The sequence below is a fragment of the Rattus norvegicus genome, chromosome 1 (genome assembly GCF_021556685.1).
Source record: "Rattus norvegicus strain SHRSP/BbbUtx chromosome 1, alternate assembly SHRSP_T2T, whole genome shotgun sequence".
Lineage (NCBI taxonomy): Eukaryota > Metazoa > Chordata > Mammalia > Rodentia > Muridae > Rattus > Rattus norvegicus.
The window spans coordinates 9,173,343-9,192,218 of NC_141534.1; the positions used below are offsets into that span (position 1 = coordinate 9,173,343).

At 41.6% G+C, this 18,876-nt stretch overlaps 1 pseudogene; it reads right to left on the minus strand.

Moving 5' to 3' along the window:
- Positions 1–14,842: 14,842 nt before the first annotated feature.
- On the minus strand, positions 14,843–15,335 carry LOC148006837 (cofilin-1 pseudogene; annotated as a pseudogene).
- Positions 15,336–18,876: the final 3,541 nt, after the last annotated feature.

Here is an 18,876-nt window from a genome sequence, read left to right on the forward strand (position 1 = left end):
ATGTGGTTGATGGGTTTTGAACTCGGGTCCTCTGAAAGAGCAGCCAGTGCTTGTAAGTGCCAAGCCGTCTCTCCAGCCCCAACTTAGTCACCCTTTAACAGGACTTGGTATTTTTGTTTATTTGTCATGGAGACTATCTCTGGATTTTTAATGTTCCTTCTGGATTTAATGTTCCAGTTTTCTTACCTGTTATTTGCTACATGAGATCTAGTCTAGTAGCTTTGTAGCCTGCAGTCAATAAAGCAAAATGTTTACCGGGAGGCTGTTACTCTAACATAAAGCTGTGCAGGAAGTTTAAGTAAGATATTAGCCCAGAGCCTGTCAGCTGAGACACTTCTGATTTGTCAGCATGGGCAAAATGTACTGTGTTCTGCTTATTGGTCCTCAAATTTTCCCAAAGTTTCCTTGAAGTGTGTATAAAGGAGGCAGAGAGAGAGAGAGAGAGAGAGAGAGAGAGAGAGAGAGAGAGAGGAAAAAGGAACATTGAAACTCAGAGCAGACACACTCAAGAACAGAAATAAAAATTGGGTCTAAGCTAGGTCTCAGAAAAATAGCAATAGAAAGACATCAACTGATGAAAGAAACTAAAAAACAATCTGTCCTGTGCATGATAGTTATGCCTGTATTAAAGAAAATCTATGTGTAATGAGGTACCATCAGAGTCTATAAAATTCACTAAATGAAATTATTTATTTAAAAAAAAAACAGAAATGAAGGAAGATGTCCTCCCCCAAACTTAGAATATTCACTTTTCAATTTTCAATTTATCTTCAAATTTTCAACAACTTTTCAAATTTCAAAATGAGTTATTTGCTCATTACAATATAATAATTTCCACAGTTGTGAGTCTTCTGTACTAAAGCAAAAGAGATCAAGTATTTTCTTGAGATTTGTTATGTGGCATTTGATATGATAGTAAAAACAATATGATAGTAAAAACAATAATTATGGACCTAAGTCCTTCTTTATAGTCATTTGATGTATTTGGAGTTAGCATGACATGTAGAGAGTCAGAGCTTTTAAGGCAGACAACCCTGGCTTCTGATCTTGGTACTGTCACCTACTGAGTGACCTTGTGTGAATTCTATACCCTCTCTATAATTTGTTTCCTCTCCTGTCAAAGGAGATTGTATTTTAGAAGATGGTTGTGAAGTACTGAAGGCAATGTGTTGAAATATACACTGAATGGTACTTAACAGAATAAAACTACTTATAATGGATTGAATGCTAAGTGTTCCCCAAACCCCAAATCCATCCATTGTTTGATATTGTATGATATTTTGATGAGAGAATATTGGTAGGTGATTTTCACACAAGGTTGGAGCCTTTGTAAATACCCTTAGTACATTTATAAGCAAAGTTCCAAGAGGCTATGAAGATACCATGAGATATCAATCTATAGTTCAGAAAGAGCCCTCATCAGAAGTCAGCTGTGCTGGCAGCTCTGTCCCAGATGTCTAGTTGCCAGAACCATGAGGAACTCCTGTGGCTTTAAAAGCCACTTAGACTGTGCTGTTTTGTTATAATAATTCAAATGGGGCAAAACACCACTTGAAAATTGTAACTAACTGTTTATTGTGTGTATATGTTGGGTAAATGGGTATCAGGATGCATGTGAGGAAGTCAGATGAAATTTGCAAGAGTGAGGAGTTCTTTCCTTCTAACATGTGGGACCTGAAGACCTGCTTAGATCATCAGACATGGTAACAAGAAACTTTATCCACAAAGTCACTTTACTGGCCACTGAGACACCTGTTTTGTTGTTATTTTGATTTAAGTCACATTATGTTGACCTGGTTACTGCTGTATTTCCAGCTACACATCAATATGTAGGATCAAAAAGTACCTATATCTCCCTGTATAGAAGTGACAACTTTTTTCTCATTGAGATGACAGTCTCAAGAGTCACCCAAGGGGCAGGCAAGTGCTAGGTAATAAACATGAGGAAGTTGGGGCTCTCAAAGTGAACTGACAAGAAAAACATTGAAATGAAAAGATCAGACCATCTGTAAGCCTGCCCTTATTGAAGGCATGATGTGCTTTCTGATGGTGAGTTAGTAGTAGTTATGCAAAGAAAGAAAGAAAGAAAGAAAGAAAGAGAGAGAGAGAGAGAAAGAAAGAAAGAAAGAAAGAAAGAAAGGTAGGAAGGAAGGGAGAAAGAAGAAAGAATCAAAGACAGAAATAAAGAGAGAAAGAAAGAAAAAGGTAGAAAGGGGGAGAAGAATGAAAGAGAAGAAAGAAGCAACAAAGGGAAGGAGGAAGGCAAGAAGGAAGGAAGGAAGGAAGGAAGGAAGGAAGGAAGGAAGGAAGGAAGGAAGGAAGGAAAAAAACCAACTGGATTGCTATTGACTTCAAGGAAGAATTATCCAAGAAAGTCATCACAGATACTATTTTGTTCAACCATGAAATGTTTGAAAATTGAAACTTGGGATCCCTAGAACAAACTGCCTTGCAGGGATAGTCATATTGGTAAACTCTGGGTTTAACTGAGAGATCCTCATTCAATAAATAAGAGCAAACAAGGAAAACTCCCAGGAATCAACCTTGGTCCACCACTGCATATGAATACACACACATGTTCATTGAAACATACAGATGCACCCATGCTCACACACATATACCCAACACACCACACCACCACACCACCATACCATACCACACCACAGCACACACCACACAAATACATGAAAAAGAGATTAAAGGAAAGCTACAGTGGTATTTATGAGACTGTCCATAATAGGCTCATATATTTAAATAAGAACTCTTTGGGAGGGATTGGGAGGTGTGACCCTTTTGGAAGAGGTGTATCACTGCAGTGTGGCAGGGGGTGGAGGGGTGGGGGTAGGGGTAAGGTTTCAAAAGTTCATGGCATAGGCAGGAGGGAAGAAAGATATCCTTAAAAGTCAACCTCAGGGGCATTTTCAATATGCAGTCACTCGAACCATGAAAGAATACTTTCAGCTGTTAAAACCAAGTCCAGGATATTCTACTATGGCAGCTACAGAAAACTAACACGTCTCACCTGGATCACCAGGGAAGGACAGAAATCTGATACGATGTCTATATCTTTTGAATCCAGATTTTATATCCCACACTCATTCTTTGATATTATACCAACACATGTACACACACACACACACACACACACACACACACACACGGTGGGGGAGACAGAAGGACAGAAATAGAGAAACAAAGAGAAAGATACACACACACACACATGCAGAGAGACAAAAAGAGACACACAGAAGTATAGATACAGAGACAGAGGTTTTTTGGAAAATTTTTTGGACAAGAAGTATTTTATTGATGTTCTTATCTTATTGCTTCTATCTCTTCCAACCTGGCTTCCAAATTCTTCTGTTTCTTCCCTTTCTTCTGTCTTTCCCCTGGGAAGGTCTCACCACCAAAATGTGTTTCAGATTACACATTGATCTATCCTCAATAACATGATTTTTAAGTATCTTCCTTGATCCTAGGCACACTTGGTTAAAAACATGTCAGGGCTCTCAGGTCCTGACCAGGATGTACACAGTAACATCTCCACAAGATGGTGTAATCTATACTATGGATCAACACAGAACATGCCAGAAGAAAGCCAAGGGATGTAACCAGTTGGCAATGCGTAACCATCACAATGTTTCCTTTGGGACATTAATTTTTCTCCATGACAACATTCTGCCTTCTTTAGTTTCTAAGATATTAAAAAAAAGAGAAAGAAAACGAAAAAAAAAGTACATAACACTTTCTGTTTGGCACAACTCTTGCCTTTATTTCAGCAGATGCTAAAATAATTACAAGCATGCTTAGCATCTCAAGAGCATGCTTCCTTTTAAGTCCTTAAAGCACATGCCCACATTTGTGTTCACATTAATTTCAATGAGGAGAAGAAACAAAGTAAGGGAAATCGAAAAACTGGTGGTCTTAACTAGCTGCTACACAGACGTGGGACAGAGCTGGGGAGATGACTCAGCCATTAACAGCACTTGCTACTCTTGCAGGTGACCCAGGTTTGATTCTCAGCATCTACACGACAGTTCACAACTGTTCATAATTCCAGGTCCCCAGGATCCAACTCCCTCTTCTGACCTCTGTAGGCACCGGGTCTACGTGTGATGCACGTGCACAGGTGTAGGCAGAATTCTTATAGGTGTGAAATACAATAAATCTAAGAAAAAGAAAAAATGGGGCAGAGTGCATCACCATTCAGTGGTGATGGGGACCAAACTCTCCTCATGCAGGTGTGTAAGCTCACAGATTTTCTGGGGCATCGCATGCCATTGGCAGATGTGTTGACACCTGGAGATCGTCTACATCCATTCATCTATGTTCAAGACTCGAGGATTTTTTTTAAAGTTATTACTTCTCTATGTCTTAAAATCTGTCTTTTTAAAATGTCTTTGGAAATCTGATAGTACCTCACAATTCCTGAGTGCTTCCTGCCTAGAGAAACACTTAAATGTCTTACCCCACATGAGCTCTCATGGAGTTCTAATGTGTTTGAGTTTGCCACATGTTCTACAGGGCATGAGAGGGCATCAGCCATTAACCAGGGGAAGCTGTGTAGGCCCATGATACTAGAAATTAATGGGCAGGGCATAACAAAATTACTTTGGGGTCTCATCATTTGATTTCCTCCTCTGACTCCTTGAATGGATTAGACACGTTAAAACTCAGGTGACAGATCTGCGTGACAGGCAGAGGGTGGTTCCGCACAAGGACTTGTTACAGATGTCAGATACCTTTCATCATGTTTTCAGTCACACGCTGTCTTACGAAGGTGAGTCTGTGAGGATTCACTGCTGTGCTTTCCAGATTTGTGATTACAGAGCTCTTAAACCCTTTAATCTGAAATTTGGGTTAAAAAGCACCAACTAAATTTGGAGAGTGACAATATTCGTTCTTTTAAGTAGCAGACGGAATGTAATCCTCGTTCAGCTTTTCTTAGACCCCATCTGGATGCTTGGAGAAAGAAGTAAGAATTTGAAACGTGCATAGGCATATAAAATATAAAGTAACGAATATACTTCTCTGGTTCAATCCAGTGAGAGATTTGCACTCCAGGGGTGTGAAAGATGTGACCTGGAAAATATTTAATTTTTAATTTTTTCAGATAAAGCCATAGTTTAAAAAAACACAGTTATATGGAGACAGAAAATTGGAAATTGAAACTTTGCTATACACTAGCATCTGAACAATTGTGTGATTAAACAGATTTCTTCTTTGGGGAAGAATTTGCTTTTCTTTATTTGTTCACTCAACACAGATCGGTTGTGGTTGAGATTACTTGGTCAGTTCATTAATTTGCCCAAATTTTACTTTATTTTATTGCTGTCCTCCCTCACCTTAAAACTCTGGGTAGTTATACTGGGGCCAATAGGATGATCCAGCATAAAGATCTCATCGCCTAGCATCCATTTAACCCATCTGTTCATCCCCCTTAGCCACATGACTACAAACTCAGAGGTTCCGGAGATGTTCTGGTTTGAATCTGGAATATTTACAATGTTTTGAATGATTGGTCCCCCAGTTGGTGGCACTGTGGTATGTCCGGAAGGCAGGACCTGGTTGGAAGCAATAGGTCACTGGAGGCTGTCCCTAAATGATAGACTCTGCCTAGGTCTCCTCTTCATCCTGATTGCTTCTTGCCTACTACAAAGCAGTGCCTCCGAGTTTTTGCTCATGACACCATGATGCTCTTTTCCTCCACTAGCCCAGAAACACTGGAATCTGCCCAGACAGTTAAACTCTGAAACCGTGTGCCAAATTAAATCATTTTCCTCCTAAATTGTGCCTGTTGGACACGTAGCTATAGAGACGATAGAACTAAGTGAAACAAAGGATTAGGGCCAAGGTTTTATTCTAGACTATTCCAATGGGTCCACTTTCACCATAGCGACCTCAGAATGAGCCATTAAAAGCACAGGTTAGATAACATCACAACAGGGCTTTCTCACCAGTCTACTAAGCCCTCATAGAAGAAATGACCTGCTGAGTCTGTTTCTGTCAGTTTGTATATGGCTTCAGGATTGAGCACTCTGCAAAAGACGACCACCAAGAAGGCTAATTCTGCACCTGGGAGAGGCTAATTCTCCTTCTTTCTGCTGTCATCAATTGCCTGTGCTTCCTGGTCTAGGGATGGGATCCCTTGAGATCCTCCCCCTTTAGTGTTAACATGTCTGTTGATATTGCCAACAGCCTGGTCTTGTTTACATGGTCACTTGTAGGAGAGCCTGTTTAGAGCAAGCTCCTCTTACGATCTTTCCACCCTCTCTCCCATGTTCTTCACTGAATCATCAATAGAGGAGCTGTGATGTAGATGTATCCACTGGGACCAAGGCCCCCACAAACATCCCTCTCTGCCTCGTATCAAGTTGTGGGTTTCCGTGGTACTCCCCCTTTTCTGTAAAGAGAAATGTCTCTGATGGAGGGTGGTTGCTATTTTTATCAGTCCGTATAAGGATAAGATTTAGAATGTAATAATGAATTATGCTGGTGTAGCAAAGGGGACTCTTTGATAACTTCCATGACCTCATTGGCTCCGGGAAGTTGGATAGGTTTTCAGTACCAAGCATGATTTTCCTCTTATAGAATGGCCTTAAGTACAATTAGTTGTTGGTTGACATAGACATGTAAGCACCATTTTATATACATATTATATATATATATATATATATGTATATTCATACACTTCACAGTTGTTCATCTGGGTTCATGGATGGTTAATAGGTGTTGTTGCTAGGTAGGAGTGTTTAATTTCTTCCCTTCCTTGGAAACTTGCATAGTGTTTTCTGGAACTGTGGAAGCTAGATCTCAGAAAAGAGACTTTCATGTCTGATCCTGATTGAACCATCTAAGTCCTATGTTTTAAGTATGTTGTGTCTTCCGCCACAGGATCCCAACCTCAACCCCAGAGATGCACCCAAGTGCTAGATCAATAATCTATATTGTTTTGGGAGTCTCTTGACTCATTGAAAGGAGGATTTTTGTCCCGTGCATTTTGTTTGTTTATTTGTTAGTCTGGTTCCTTTAGGGACTAGAAAGACAAACACCACACCTTCTCTCTCATCTGAAATTCCTAGTTTCCAGTCCTCAGGTATGAATCCATAGGTATTCAGATATGAATATCCAAGATAGTGTAACCCCAGAAAGTAGAAAAAGTATAAGGGGACTATGGGTAGGGCAGGTTGAGAAGTAAATAGCAGAGTATAAGAAAGGAGATGTCTTAGGGTTTTACTGCTATGAACAGACACCATGACCAATGCAAGTCTTATAAAGGACAATATTGAATTGGGGCTGACTTATAGGTTCAGAGGTTCAGTCCATCATCATCATCATCATCATCATCATCATCATCATCATCACCACCACCACCATCATCATCACCATCAAGGTAGGAACATGGCAGCATCTAGGCAGACATGGTGCAGGCAGAGCTGAGAGTTCTACATCTTTATCTGAAGGTTGCTAGCAGAATACTGACTTCCAGGCAGTTAGGAGGATGTCTTACAGGTCACACCCACAGCGACACACTTAGTGCAACAAGACCACACCTACTTCAACAGGGCCACACCTTCTACTCATGCCACACCCTGAGCCAAGCATATACAAACCATCACATTCCGCTCCCTGGCTCACATAGACTTGTTCAAACACGTGAGTTTATGGGGGCCATATCTAGCCACAGCATAATAAAAAATATATCTAGTCTAACTTCCAAAGTCTCCATAGTTTATAGCAGTCTCAACAATGTTAAAAGTCCAAAGATCAAAGTCTCTTCTGAGACTCATCCAATCATTTAACTGTAATCTCCAAAGCAAGACAGGGAACCAGCTGGGCAAACTCCACTCTCTGCATCTCCATAGCTGATGTCAAATCGGTCTTCAGATCTCCAACTCCTTTTCAACTTTGTTGACTGCAACAAAATTCTTTCTCCTGGGCCAGTTCCACTTCCTATTAGCAGCTTTCCTCAGCAGATATCCCATGGTTCTGGCATCTCAAACATCTTGGGGTCTCCAAGGCAGCTTCAATGTTACAGCTTCTTGTTCCAGTGTCTGGGATCCACACATGATCTTCTGGGCTCCTCCAAAGGGCTAGCATCACTTCTCCAGCTCTGCCTTCTGTAGCTCAGGGTGATCCACTCCACTGCTGCTGCTGTTCTTGGTGGTCATTCCATGGTACTGGCATCTCCAATATGCTGGGGTCTTCCACTGAAGCTAGGCTTCACCAATAGCCTCTCATAGACTCTCATCATGGTGCCAAGCCTCAGCTCCTTTGCATGAACCTCTCAGTCTTGGGCCATCAGCTGCAACTGAGGCTGCAACTTCACCAGTGGCCTTCCATGGCCTCTCACAGTGCCCTGCCTCAGCTGCTCTTCATGATGCCTTCATGCCTTCAAAACCAGTACCACCTGGATGACTCTTACACATTACCAAGTACAGCTGCAGCACAAGGTACAACCTCGTCTATCTCTGGATCACAGTTTCCTGTCAGGTTATCAAGGTTAACTTGAGCATTCAATGGTTTTGCTTGTTTGTTTGTTTCTGGCCTCTCAGCTTTTTCTTGTTCCCACTCTTATTTATAACTGTCCCTTCTTACAGTCACAGCATTGTGAAAGGGGAAGGAACTTAGGAGGATCTTGGGGGTCTCAAGTCTCTAGTGACACTCAATGTGTTTATTCCCAACAGTCCTTGGGGAAAATTATGCACAGCAGTAAAAATCATTTCCACTTCAATTACCACATGGCAGGCGGCACCAAACGACCCCCTGTCTGTACCCCCACATCCTAATCCCAGGTGTTCTTGCTGTTTATCCTTAGGAAAGGGGTCAAGGCTCTAAGCAGCAGGGGATACCCATTGCCTGTTTTGAACCTCACTCTCTCAAAGTGGGGAAAATGAAAATTATTGGGGAAGTGTTGTGGTTTGCCCTGGAGTTATCTGTAATTTGATGCTAATTCCACTGCCCCAAGGACAGCTGCCTAGTCATGTACTCAGGACTCAGGTGACTTCACTAGAACCTTCTCCCCATTGAATTTGTAAAATACAGGTGAGGGGCAGGTACAGGATAGAAGGAGGCCTGTCATTGGAGGAGAAGGAATGATGGGCAGAAGAGAAGTTAGAAGGAAGAGGAGGAGACTGGAACGGAAAGGAGGGAGAGACAGGAGGGACCGGGAGAGGAGCTAAGGGACAACAATGGAGGCTGACGTTAAGATTCCACTGTGTATTTACAGGTTGTTAGTAATGTTCTTAAGGGATGGATGGTACTGGGCTTTGTAGGTTTAGGTGGGCAAATTTTACCAATTGGGCCAAAGGCTATTGTGTTGTGTGTTTTTTCATGTAGCGATTTAAGTGTAAGAAAGTGTGCGGTGGCTGGTTTGGGCCACCACAGAGTTGGGATGTGTGTTTGTGGCATGGAAACCTGCCTTGGGAAATAGATAGGTAGAGAGATTGCTGTCAGGCTCAGAGAGAGGCCTTTGGCAGTGTGATGTGGGATGGAGCAAAGCAGGTGAGACGCTTTGCTGACTGAGAATTAATATATCCAGCAGATATCTTGGGGCACTGAGGTGCCGGACCTAAGTGGGAAAAAAGACAACCTTACTTTTCTTATTTTTTATATTTTTACAAAAACAGGGAAGTGGTGTTGTGGACAGGATGAAAAAAGCGGAAGCCGGAGGCCAATAAATGGACAGAAATAATGTGTTGAGAGACTGGCACGATAAGAAATTTCTGAAAGGACAAAGGAGGATCCCTATGGAGAATGAGAAGGCAAGAGAAAGAAGTGAATTTTGTACACCCTTCAATAATTTAGAATCTACAAAACTAGTCCCAAATAGATTTTCTTGCATTATAGTTTAAACTATAATACTTCATATATACAAAAAAATACGTGTGCATTAATCTTCTTTGTCCTTTCTTATACTTTACTAAGCCATAGAACTCTGAAGAGGGCAGAGCTGACAGAGGTGTGTATATTCATGTAAATGCTGCCTGGTGTCTACCTACATGCAAAATAATTTTATATTTCACTTGATGTGGTATATAAAAGTCTTTCAATTTTCATCTCATTCTGTGCTGAGGAAATGCCCATCCATTTTTTTTTTTGTAGTGTGAGAATACCCACAGTAGGACATCAGATTCTAAACCGTGGTGGTCTGACCAGAAAGGAGAGATGGGTCCTTAGCTGGACTGGAGGACTTTCCCTGTTACTATTTGAAAGGATTTGTTGCAGGTGGATGAAAACTAATGGTTTTTAGGGATCAAAGAACTTTCCCGGTTTTCAGCATTTACATCTGCAGCCCCCATAGAGCTAACTTGAAGAGACACCTTCATCACAGGCCCCGTTCACAGAAAAAGAACCTCTTCTCCTGTCTTTTCAACTGATGTTAAAATCATAGGGCATTGCATACCTGCAAATAATGATTCTGTAAAAATTAGATTATGTAGAAATAAGGTAACTTGGTGATATTAACTTGAAAATGTAAAATATGTCCAGATGTTTAAAGGGCACCGACCAATTTAGTGTCATTAGTGAAGAGATAGTTTGTTTGATGTTCCCCACACGTTTTGGCTCGGTTTCTTTCCTGGTTCTGTGGCCTTTGTCCCAGCACTAATAACAATATTGGATATATAAAGGAACCTGAGAGACAGAGTGACAGTCGTCTGTCTTCCGCATGTAAATGTCCTCAAGCCATATGAGAGGCAGGACTCTGGTGAGACAGTGACAGCCCTGTTACTGTTACAAAAAGGAAAAGGTGTCTACTAGCAGGACACAGCTGGGAAAAGACAATAGCTCATCCCACGACAGAGGACCAGCTTCCCTGAGTTCAACCCAATCCTTAGAGAGCTATGGAAGTCGGGGAGAAGTCACAAAATTTGGAGCTCACTGGTAAGGTACCCTGTAATTTGGTTTTGGTATGTAATTCTCTCCTTTAGGACTATTATTGATAATGTGGGATGTTTGCATAAAAGCAATGAGATTGTGGAAATCAGAATTAATGAGGCCATCATGTTCAGTAACCTCCCCCTGTTTGCTACTTCACTTTTCACGGTGACAGCTAAATGCAGCCAACCACTCTCCGAGAGGATCAATATTTCTTGTGACTCTATCGAGACCGAGAGATCTCACTCATATAACTTTGGGTAGTCTGCTGAAGTGATTGAATGACTTCATTACCAATCATTGCTGTTAACCTTTTACTGTGCCTAATATATAAATTAAATGTTACCATTGGTGGCTATGTATTCAAGATACTGTCATCGTGGTACATACAGATTTTTATATGTATTTACCATTCAGTTCAGATATCTGCCAAGGTTCTCAGAATATATTTTCCTGTACATAAGGTAGACCTGGCCAATATCTAAAACTATGGAAGCATAAATATATAGATAAAACACAAAGCCATCTTAATATATGAAACCAAAGAAATCTATGTGACTGCACATAAAAATTAAAGCCAAATACAAAGGAAAAATTAATTATTTATGCTACAGAAAAATAATTTAAAAAATTTTCCTTATTGAAAGTTACATACAAAAATAAGATCATGAAAAAGTAGCATAGGACAGATGGCAGGGTTGATGTTCATTTTTATAGATAAGAATATTTATTTTTCATTCTTACAGATAAGAATATTTCTCCTGGATTTTATGGTTTTGGTAGTTCTTGGCTTTGTAAAACTAGTGATTTGTGCTGACCGAATGTTGGAGTCTGCGACTTTATTTTTGAGTTTGTAATTTTTATTACATCCTTTTTTTAAAAATGCGAGTTCCCCGAGGAGATTAATGCTCTGTGCTACCACACTGTATCTACTCCTGGCTCGCTAACAGGAAAAGAATAATCATTTCTGTGCATTGAACCTCATATCTCAGAAATAGACTCAAGAGCACATCAATATACAAAATAAATATTCTCTTGTTGGTAGTGGAAACAGCATTTCAGCTTTATTTTGACAGTCATGAGCACAGTTCCATGAAGTAAAAGTAACTCTTCTGCGTGTACAGAGACTGCTCTTTTCTGTGGAGAAAACAATACATGCTATCAAATCAAATAGGAAAACAGTTGAATTTTAGGGTGACCATGGACCAGTAGTGGGCCCTGAAGGATATAACTGGACCCCTCTCCTGTCTATTCTGGCATGGTAGGTGCTATGGATTAGGCCTCTATGTTCAGAGGACCCATCTGCTAGGCACAAATGCATATTTCCATCTATCAAACGATTATTCTCTACAGTTGATACTTATATGGGTTTTTTTCCATTCATTGAACTAATACGATAAACTGACTAATTTCCTTAAACCTTGCACTATGGGGATGAGTGACTCTTCGTGGAATGTTACTCTTAGGAGTTGCTGGCTCCGACTTGCTCATGTTTTATGAGGAGTTCTAGGAGGATGCTCTCGAGGCTCACTATGGTATAGGTTTCCTTTCCATATGATGTGTTTAGATGACTGTTACCAGGGATGTCTTTAGATTATATGGATTCTAGAAAAACATGTGTTTCGTATTTGATCAAAAACCATTATGCATTGGGCCGGGTGACCTCTTGTTTTCGATATCAGTACTTGAAAGTATGAGGCATGAAGATGGTAAATTTGAGATTAACCCAGGTTACGTGGAGATGCCACGTCACAAAACAAACAAACAATATACTATAAAACTCATAGTCTGGCACATTTCCAAAGAAAAGATTGAGACTTACAGCAATGATGCTTTCTTCACAGTATAAGAACTCAATTGCATTGAAGAAGTAGAGACCTTCCCACCTGCATGGTTCTTTAATGCCAGTCACATTGGTCTTTACAAGGCTTCCATTGTCTGCTGCCCAAGAACATTGGGTTTCCACCAGGCACAGCTACTGGCCTCAGTTATGATGGCTACACAGATAGGAATTTCCAGACCATGCAGGAGATAAGAGCGCCATTTTGGTTTTGCTCATGTTGAACTTGCTGATTAAAAACTTCTAGTTTCCATATGGAACTCACTCTTTTAAGAGCATATATTTTTGGATTTCTATGTATGTGTGTGTACCTGAGTGTGATCATATCACTGGCATACTGGTGTGAGTGGAGGCCAGAAGAGGACCTTGAATCCTTTGGAGCTACAGTTATAGGTGGTTGTAGGACTCTGGACCTGTGTGCTGGGCACCAAACTCTGGCCTTCTGGAAGGGCAGCAAATGGGGCTTAGCTGCCAAGTTGTATCTCTGGCCCTTGTGTGGAACTCTTCAGATTGTAAGAGTACATTTCTAGAATGTGATCTCTTTCTATGTTGGGCCCACTGTTGTCTCACACAACACTTCCACTAGCAAGGGGTAGAGGGATGGGCCACAGATAGAGCAAGGGGGCATTACAACAATGGGTATATTTCCCCTGCTGGGTTTAAAGCTCTTCTTGGAAAGCATAACTGGAGTACAATGAGCTCAAAAGCTGCAGAAGTAGGAACAACCACTTCAAGTGAAGTGTGGAGCGAATCTGAGGACTAAAATAGCCTTCGGATGCAAGAATATAAAGTGTCAAATGTGTTTAAGTGTAGCACCGCAGTAGAAATATAGATAGACAACAGTCAAGAGAATGGGAACAGACAAGATGTAAAGCTGGAAATACGTTTTAGATAGCTTAGAGTCTTTATCTTGCCATGTGCTGACTAAAATGAGCCTTATGTTGACTGAAATGATCCTCTTGTTACCAGAATTTCAGCGCCATCCTGGAGAGTCAATGCCGTGCTTCCCAATCTGAGTATTACACATCATCACACATCATCTTAAAGTTCCCCCCTCCTGTTATAGGAACTTGGCTAAGAAGTCCTGGGATGACACCAGAAGGATGAGCTATTTGCTTGTTGGGGCATCTGGTTGACCTCCTACGCAAGGTATGCATTCAAAGCCAGGTAAGTCTGAAACAGGGGATCATGAAGGTGCTAGCATATACTTAATGAACTCTATTCTGAAAGCCCTGCTAGGCTTACTGACTTCTAGGCAGCAGACAGGTTTGCAAATGATCAAAATATGCTAAATGTGGTGCCTAGACCTACAGGCTCTGAAATGGGACCTACGTTTGCAGCCTTACAGAATGAGGGAAGACATTATCACCCTTCCTTTGTTCTCTGGGTATGTATAGAGCTAGAGTCAAAATTGAAATTAGTGACGTAAAGTTGTTCATAATATCCTTATTATGTGTTTAATGTCTGTAATATTTCTTGTACCATGAAGATTCCTCCACTTCACTTTTGCTTTATGAAATACTTTGATAAGGTGCAGGCGTATTTATGATCATTATCTCTTTATTTTGTTCATTAGCTTTTTAATTTTTTTTATTAACTTGAGTATTTCTTATTTACATATCGAATGTTTTTAATTTTTTCTTAAATTGAAGGTCCCTGCTTCCCTGAATGGCCAAGATCAAGGGAAAGGGGACAGCAACCAGCTGGTGTAGGCAGGGTCATTTCCACAGTTCATTTTCACACAGGACTAAACAGTCAAGCACAGTCACTGCTGTGGTTAGAAGTTGGCAGCATGGGATGTGGACAGAAGAGGAGTAGGGGTGTTGTTTAAAAATACAGGCTTCCCCCACACTGGTTGCCTAGGACAGGACTTGGTCTGCTTCAACTCAAGAACAATCAGAAGTTCAAAAGCAGTTTGGGAAAGGCCAGAGCTGTCAGGGATGGAGGGAAAAGGACAGTCCAGGGGATGGGAGGGATGTTTGGCAACTGGAGTGAAGGGATAGCCCTCCCCCTGCTGAGATCCCCCCAGTCTCTCCCGTTTGGTAGGAAAGGGGGCAGCCTGCAACACTCAAGAGCAGGTCTGGGGCTGCTAGATGCTCCAGGCAGGGGGCTGGAAGTGGCTCACTAAGGCTTGCCCTCCAGAGAAATGAAAGGTTGCCACCTAGTTTCTCTGCTAGGGTGCAGCGGTCCTTGACCTCGTAGCAGTTAGTCTGTAATTCATGCTTGACTCCTGTCAGCTTCTTCTGGATGGCATCCTTGGATCTGGCATAGATCATTTTGCTCTTAAGGGGTGCACTCTCGGGGCCCAGAAGATGAACACCAGGACCTCCTTCTTGCTCTCTTTGGTCTCACAGGTTGCATCATAGAGAGCATAGTGGCAGACCTTGTCTGGCATTATCTTGACAAAAGTGGTGTAGGGATCATGCATAGTCTGTCCCACATCTCCTACCAGGATCTCCTTGCCCTCCTCCAGGATGATGTTCCTTGTGTCCTTGCTCAGGCAAAAGAGCACTGCCTTCCTGTGTTTCTTCACGTCTTCTAGTCATGAAGACTTGAGAACTTTCGTGTCATTGAACACCTTGGTGACACCATCAGAGACAGCCGCACCATAGGCCATGTTTCTGGAAACAAAAGGGAGACAGAAAGAGTTACAGAAGAACTGAGCTGCCGCAACTGCTGCTCGGAGCCAACTAAACCATGATCATTATCTTAAGGGAAGACTCTTCCAACTTGATTGGAGGCAAAAATCCTTTGCTGTGAAATTTATTTTATCTGCTATTAAAAAAAATTAAACTTTTGTTTCCCTCTCCAATTCCTCCTGCTGTTTTCCTATGTTTGGTTGTGTGTTTTTAAAGTAGCAAGGAAACTTTATACAAAGTAAAGTGACAGTATAGATTGGAAAGAAATATGCTGTCTAGAATGATGGTGGGCCATACAACTGAGGTTATTCAAGGGGCCTTAATCATTATTTGAGGTTTCTTTTTATGAAGTTCAAAAGAAGTAGGAATTCAGTTGCTAGGGGCTGTAGCAAAGGCAGATATCTCTTTTGATTGATAGACATAGATGATTTTCATATATTTTTAAACACGATCATACGTTAGATTTTTGGATTTCAACAGTCAAAAATAGTTATTTCACTTCATTCCTGCACAGATATATTCTTATCCAACAATGAAAGTGGCTCCCCTTCTCCTCCTAGAATTGGGCTCCACAAATTCTACTCAGTTTAATTCTCCCTGAACAGCCGAGTCCCACAACTCAATGTCACTAGGCTCCTCTGGTGCTACAGTCTAGAAATTTCCTCCATGTAGAAATCTAAGGCTTTCACACGACTCTTCATTTGCCTCAATGTCCTTGTCTATAGTATTACCCAATTAAAAACTTAAAGAGATCCTGGCTGCAGCACGCCCCTCACTATGGGCCCCAATGTTCTAGGTTCCCGAATCAAAGACACATACCCAGCCTTTGTATTTTGATATGCCTAAAACAACTCAATGGCTGGGCCACTTCCTAACCTCCACATAGCCAATCCACCTCCCTCTGATATTTCCCGAGTTATTAATTACTAAATCCTATATTCAATCTTTGCTACAGTGGACCCAGTCGAGTAGTCCTCTTGGACCCCTACTCCCCACCCAACACACAAACACACGCACACACACACACATACACACACCCACACACATACACCCTACATGCCTGCTATGCTCTCTGTCCTCCACTTTCCCAGGCATGGCATCTCTCCTCTCTCTCCTCCTCCTCCTGGCCTGGCTGGATCCCTTCCTCCTCCTCTCTCTTGGAACCTCCCTCTCCCAGGAATCCTAAAAGTCCCACCTCTGTCTGTTCTGCCCAGCCACTGGCTGCCTGCAACTTTATTTACCAATCAGAAACAACTGGGGGCAGGGTCCCTCAGTGTCTTAAGTGTAGACTTGTAGATTCTCATGAAAACGATTTTGGGGATCCAAAATACCATAATACAAGCAGCCACACTTGTCTTACCCATTGGATAACCAATTCTGACAATGTTTTTAAAACATTTTCTCCTCATCTGTAGAGGGTTGTGTGTGTGTGTGTGTGTGTGTGTGTGTGTGTGTGTGTGTGTGTTTGCATGTTTATGTGTGTATGTATGTGTTTGTATGTATGTATGTGTTTGTGTATATCTGTCTATGTGTGTGTGCATGTATGTGCGTGTGTGTTTATATATGTATGTATTGATCCTAGATCCTATTACTTTTTTACAATAAAGAAGCAGAAATTCCCTAGAAACATGTTTTGAAATGTGTCTCAATACTCTGCTTTGAGACCAGTCATGATGGCTTGCTGGCTTCCTTACAAATGCTAAATTTTACTTATTCTTAGTTTTCTTCCCTCATTTCTATTACCTTTAATTCTCAGAAAACTTTTTATTCCAAACTTTCATTTTTAGCTTCGGTGTAGTGATCTTCAAAGTTATAATTTAATTAATACCAAGGATCTGTTCTCCAATGGAGATGGTATAAACGAAAAACAAAATCAGAAACAAACCCTTGCTTCTTGGACATGTAGTTCTGAAAACCGGGGATCTGAATTTTGCAAAACAATTTTTTACAATATGAAAATTCCAAAATCGACGGTAACGTGTATTTAAGAAAACAGCAACAACGTGACGAGGGATATTGTTGCTTGACTATTGTTGCTGAATTGGTTCATTTTTGTTGCAGACAACTTTTAGAAGAGCTTGCTTTCACTCACGATTCCAGGAAGGTAAGAGTCAGTCATAGCGGGTGATGGGATAATCTGCGCTGTGTAAAGGTTATTTTTGTATTATTCAAAAGTTGACTTCTGTAGCAACAGGTGCTGGATACTACTGTCTAGACCTTGGTATTGCTATTTTTAATGAAACATTAGTCGTCTCCTTGTTTTATAAACACTCTTCTCTGTCACCTTTTGATTGGTTTAATAACGAGCTGGTGGCCTATAGCAGGGCAGGAAAAGAAAGGCGGGACTTCCGGGAAGCGATAGGAACTCTGGGAAAGAGTCAGGCATGGTGGATTCCCGAGAAAAAGACAGGTGCTGGGAATGGAGGAGTCATTATGAGCCACATGGCGGAATTTAGATTAGAATAAAGGGTTAATTAAGCTATAAGAGCTAGTTGGGAAGGAGCCTATGCTATATGGCCGAGGCGTTTGTAAGTAATAATAGGTCTCTGTGTCATTATTGGAAGCTGTTGGGTCGAGACAGTCCAGCAGTAATGTGGAAGCACGCCAGTAAGTGGCAGGCATGGTGGCCTCGGCAGAAAGCCGAGATATCACAACCCAACTACAGGGAAACAGAAATCTGAAAGTGGAGCCAGGCCATGATCTCAAAGTCCTTTCTCAGGGAATTAACTTCCTCCTGCGGGGCTGCAGCACCTAACTTTCCCCAAACAGTGCCACCAACTAGGAACCGAGTGCTCGACTATCACAGCCAGTGGTGTACATGCCTCATTTAAACCACCACAGTCGCCACCTGAAATTTGTGTCTTGGGATAAAACTTGCCAAGTGCCTTTTAAATTCGGAGAAATGTCTTTTTTATGCGGTTGTGCAACGGGAATTTACTAACAGGAAGTACCCAGCATGGCCAGTTTCTTAAACCCCAAACCTTTGGATTATTCCTTGATAGAATAAACCTTACAGACGGGACAAGGATATGATTTTTTTTTTAATAAAGACGTTATGAAGCATTAACAATGCCCTTTGCCTTGCCCTCTCATCCATTCCCTTAGTAGAGAGCCTGGGAGGCAGGGCTCAAGGAAGTTTCGGCTTGTTCCACCCTCTACGTTTGGACTCCTCCACTCCCAGGAAGAGCTGTGGGAAAGGCTCTGCTGTGGGAAGTGTTGCTGAGAGAGCATTCAGTGATGCTGATGTGGGAGAGAAATGGTCCCGGGAAGACTATCTTGGTTTGACAAGGAACGATGAAAACCTATCAGGGAAAGTAACTGGAATTTACCTAAAGCGTAGACTTCTGGGAGGATTGCTTGTTGCCATGGTAACCAGGGAAGAGGGTGTGTGTGTGTGTGTGTGTGTGTGTGTGTGTGTGTGTCTGTGCGAGCCCTTGAGGAGCCACAGTCTCATCTCTTCTTAGAAGCCATCACAGTCTAGTACTGGGAGTCAGAGAATGGACGTCCGGCCTCTGATGC